Raw genomic sequence first — 5223 nt, forward strand, 5'->3', positions numbered from 1 at the left:
CTTCCCTTCCCTTCCCTTTCTTTCCCTTTCCCTCCCTCCCTCCCTTCCTTCCTTCCTTCCTTCCTTCCTTCCTTCCTTCCTTCCTCCTCTCTCTCTTTCTTTCTTTCTCCTTTCTTTCTTTTTCATTTCCTTTCTTCCTTCACTTCCTCCTTTCTTCCCTTCCTTCCCTTCCTCCCTTCCTTCTCCTTTCTTACTTTGTTTTTCTTCTTTCTTCCTTTTTCAAGACAGGGTCTCACTGTTGCCTAGACTGAAGTGCAGTGGTGTGATTTTGACTCACTGCAACCTCCACCTCCTGGGGCTCAAGTGATCCTCCAGGCTCAGCCTCCTGTGTAGCTGGGAACACAAGTGCACACCACCAAGCCTGGATAATTTTACTTTTTGTAGAGACAAGGTCTGTGTTGCCCAGGCTGGTCTCAAACTCCTGTGCTCGAGCAATCCCCCCACCTTGGTCTCACAAAGTGCTGGGATTATAGCCATGACAGTTTTCTTATCTATAAATTTGGGACTAAAATAGCATCTACCTTGCTGAGTTGTTATGGAGATTAAATATGTCAAATACTTCTTACATGATGCTAATCAAATACCAAGTACTGTTCTAGTTATAAGCTATTATTAATTGCTTCAAGTCAATCAAAATTGACTGGCTGCTTCCTCGTGACTTGTAATGAGATGTCCCGCAGAAACAGATGGGCTCCTTTCCTGGAGTGAAATCCGTCTGACCCGAGGTGTGTGGATTCTGACGGGTTTAGCTTACGGAAGGCTCTTTGTATTCAACCTGTCTTTATCTCACATCAGTTCCTCTCTCCAGGGTCTATAAATACATACCATAGAGGCTGGGCGCAGAGGCTTCATGCCTGTAATCCTGGCACTTTGGGACACTGAGGAGGGCAGATCAGTTGAGGTCAGGAGTTTGAGACCAACCTGGCCAACATGGCAAAACTCTGTCTCTACTAAAAATGCAAAAAAAGATCTGGGCGTCCTGGTGCGAGCCTGTAGTCCCAGCTACTTGGGAGGCTGAGGCAGGAGAATCACTTGAACCTGGGAGGCGGAGGTTGCAGTGAGCCGAGATCATGCCACTGCACTTCAGCCTGGGCGACAGAGTGAGACTGTCTCAAAAAAACCCTCAGAAAACATACATACCATAGAGACATACTATTAGAAATGCTATTTGCTATAGAGGACCAATGAAGAAAAAATTTCTTACTAGTCACTCCCATAAACATTTCACTTCTAGTGCATCTAATATATGTAGGGCTCTGGGGATTCATAGATGAAAGCCTTTGCCCTTAGTGAGATCTGTTTAATTACTTATGTGTCTATCATGTGAATTGCCAAGATAGATGTCCCAGATATATGTTCTGATAGCATATTTTAGAATATCCCACTGGCTTATATCAGACATTCAGGGAAAAGAAGAGGAAGTTTGAGCTGAATTCCTATACTGGTCAGAGCTCATTTGATTGTAAGTGACAGAAATCCAACCCAAATAAGCCTGTGCAAAAGAGGGAATTTATTGGCTCATGTAACTGGGAAATCTAAGGGTAGACTTCAGGCGTGGCTGGATCCAGGAGTCAAATAATATAGTTACAGTGCTCTCTCTTTTCATCTCCCAATTCTTTTTCCCTCTGAAGCACTTTTTTTTTTTTTTTTTTTGGAGACAGAGTCTCACTCTGTCACCCAGGCTGAAGGTGGTGGTGCCATCTCGACTCATTGCAACTGCCTCCCAGGTTCAAGTGATCCTCGTGCCTCAGCCTCTGGTGTAGCTGGCATTACAGGCATGTACCACCAAGCCCGGCTAATTTTTGTATTTTTAGTAGAGATGGTGTTTCGCCGTGTTGGTCAGGCTGGTCTTGAACTCCTGACTTCAAGTGATCCACCCACCTCTGGCCTCCCAAAGTGTTGGGATTACAGGTGTGAGCCACCACCCCTGGCCATCTCTGAGTCACTCTTCTACTGTAGACACATTTTCTTAGTGTGGCCAGAGGAGAGGGCTATGTTCATGGCCTCCCAGACTGGTCTCTTTGGAGGAAAGTGACAAACTTTGCTTTCTAAGTGTTCATAGATCAATTTTAGGTAGGATTATCATTATCACCTGATAAATAAATGTGTTTTCCTTATCAGAATGAGTACAGGGATTTGTCATCTTTTGTTCAGTGCTGTATTAGTAGGAACTAGAATAGTAAATATGGCACACAGTAAGTACTCAGTAAATATTTGTTGAATAACTGAACAAATTAGCTAAATTTTGGTCATTGCCCACTTCATATCTAGGGGAGTGGTTTGCTACCCAAAGAAGGACATTGGAAGAAAAATGTTCTGAGCAGTACCAGACCATTATTATCTCTATGGTCCTGAACGAAGAGCAAGACTTGGCCAAACAGGAATGGAAACTTCCCAGGCACAGGGAATAGTATATGTAAAGGGGTAGAGGTGAGGGGATGTAGGACCTAGAGTTAGTTTGGTAGGGGTGGCCTACTGGACCACATGAAGACAGGCTGGGAAGTGGTCTTTTGAAGGCCCTTGGGCTGCATTTTTTTCTGTTGCTTTTGTTCCTTCAGCTCCACCCTCCACTTTCTGCACATTGCCCTGTGTCGCAGGAGGCTAACAGGCGTGGTATCAATGTCCTCTCCTGATTATCTGGTTTCTGGTTGGGTTTGGCCAGTGGAGGGTGTTGGTAGGAGACCGGAGAGAGGGAGGAGAGTAAGACTGGCTTTTTTATTACTCTGGCTCCCTCCCTGCAGGGCTGTCTTGGCCCCATGATGAGGGAAGAACGGAAATTAAGAATATACATTTACGGCCGGGCGCGGTGGCTCACTCCTGTAATCCCAGCACTTTGGGAGGCTGAGGTGGGTGGATCACTTGAAGTCAGGAGTTCAAGAAACAGTCTGGCCAACATAGCAAAACCCCATCTCTACTAAAAATACAAAAAATTAGCTGGGTGTGGTGATGGGTGCCTGTAATCCCAGCTACTTGGGAGGCTGAGGTAGGAGAATCGCTTGAACCCAGGAGGCAGAGGTTGCCGTGAGCCAAGATTGCACCACTACACTCCAGCCTGAACGACAAAGCAAGACTCCGTTTCAAAAAAAAAAAAAAAAGAAAAAGAAAAAAAGAATATACATTTAAAAATCCTTATAGCAATTTGATAGAGAATTTTATCTTTTGAATCTAATATGGGTTGAGGATCTCTAATCTGAAAATCTGAAATCCTAAATGCCCCAAAATCTGAAACTTTTTGAGGGTTGACATGATGCCACAAATGGAAAACTCCATACCTGACCTCATGTGATAGATTGTAGTCAAAATTTTATTTCATGAGCAAAATTATTTAAAATATTGTACAAAATTATCTTCAGGCTATGGGTAATGGTATACCTAATACAATGAATTTCATGTTAGATTCGGGTCCCATCCCCAGGATATCTCATTATGCACAGTAGATGCAAATATTCCAAAGTCTGAAAAAAATCTGAAATCCAAAACACTTCTGGTCCCAAGCATTTCAGATAAGGGATACTTAATTTGTAATGAAAAACACTTGGGCTTGGACTCTCTGTGAGTTTTCTCATCTCATTGTTTCCTAATAATTTTTAATTGTAAGTTACCAGAGCACTAGTCTGAGGAGAATAGGATTAAAAAAGAATCAAACACAATGAGGAGAGAAACCCAAACCCGGTCCTTCAGCACAGATCATTAGAGAAGCCTGACTCTCCATCACTCTTTTGGGTTCTGGAAATTGCTCCCTGCCTTTATCCTGGTGGGCTTGGAGGGGAAAGAGCTCCACTGCTGTCAACCTGAGCGACTACTCTGTGCCTGTCGTTCCCCTAAACCTGGGCCCCTTGTTTGTAAACAAGCCCATGTTGAATTATCTTAATTTGACTGTGCCATCTGCTTCCTGTTGGGACCCCAATGGACACAAGGCAACCTAAAAATGACACAGAGCTACTGAGAGAGTTTATGGAGGAATGACAGGAGATTGTAGCCACATGAGTGAGGTATGGGCTAGGGAGGAGAGACCAGACAGAGTGACCAATGCCAGGGCCAACTTACTTTAAAATGCTGAGGGCTTGAACTAAGGCAGTGGTACTAAGGGCAGGAAAAAATCTATAGATATTGAAGATATCCTGTCGGTTAGGAAAACAGAAACCTGTTTAGATTTGGGTCCCATTAAGCTATACGATTTGGGTCCCATTAAGCTTAAGGAGAAAGGAATTAAATATTGTAGAGGGTGGCAAACTATGACTTTTGAGCTGAATGCAACCAGTGGCCTGTTTTTATAAATAAAGTTTTATTGAAACATGGTCATGCTTATTTATTTATGTGATGTTTGGGGTGCTTTTCCGCTACAAAGGCAGAGTTGAGCAGTTGTGACAGGGACCGTATATGATCTGCAAAGCCTAAAATATTTACTCTCTGGCCCTTTACAGAAAGAGCTTGCTGACTCCTGGAATATTGGGACGGCAATGCTTACAGAACTCTAGGGGAACAAGCAAGAATCGTGGAAAACTACTGTTGGCTTTCAGATCAGGGGGCTGAATAAACTGCGGGAATACTTGTCCCAGTGATCCTGGCTGGGGATCAGCCACATCAAAGTAGGCGATTGCAGGAGACCGCCTAGAAGCCCATGCTGGCCTCATGTCTGTAGGTGCAGATGCTCACCAACACCAGAGGAGGAGGGGCTTCCCCTCTTCTGCCTTCCCATCTGGCACGAGTGCCCCTCATTGGCTGGCACTAAGTAAAACTGATGTACTTTTCCAGCTTTTCGTCTTGATACAGTGGTGAGTGTAAGGGGCAGGGATAGGGAAGCCCGGGGCTTTGGGATGACTAGAGAGGGTAGGAATTCGGAGACTGGGAGGACTCCTGGGCTTTGGAGACAGTGATGAATTGTGATACCCACAGAGAGGAAGAGAAGAAGAAAAGAAGAAGATTCTAGACAGGAGGGGAGGCTCCACTGGGAGGTTAGATTCCCAAACTGCTGCCAACTGTGGAGCAGAGTCACAGCCACCTGCCCCAGTGGGGCTGTACTTAGATTGATTCATGGAGTAAAACCATAAAGTACTTTTGACATAAAACATTGGTATTCTGAGCCCAGGATGAGCAGGTTTTGCCATGGCTGATGGATATCTAGCTCACAAGCTAACACAGTTATAAATCTTCCTTTGGTAGGTTTCAAGGAGACCTTCCAGGAATTGGAAAGCGTTGGCAATTTATTTGGCCTGGGGCCCT

Source organism: Colobus angolensis, unplaced genomic scaffold (genome assembly GCF_000951035.1).
Source record: "Colobus angolensis palliatus isolate OR3802 unplaced genomic scaffold, Cang.pa_1.0 Scaffold78, whole genome shotgun sequence".
NCBI classification, from domain to species: domain Eukaryota; kingdom Metazoa; phylum Chordata; class Mammalia; order Primates; family Cercopithecidae; genus Colobus; species Colobus angolensis.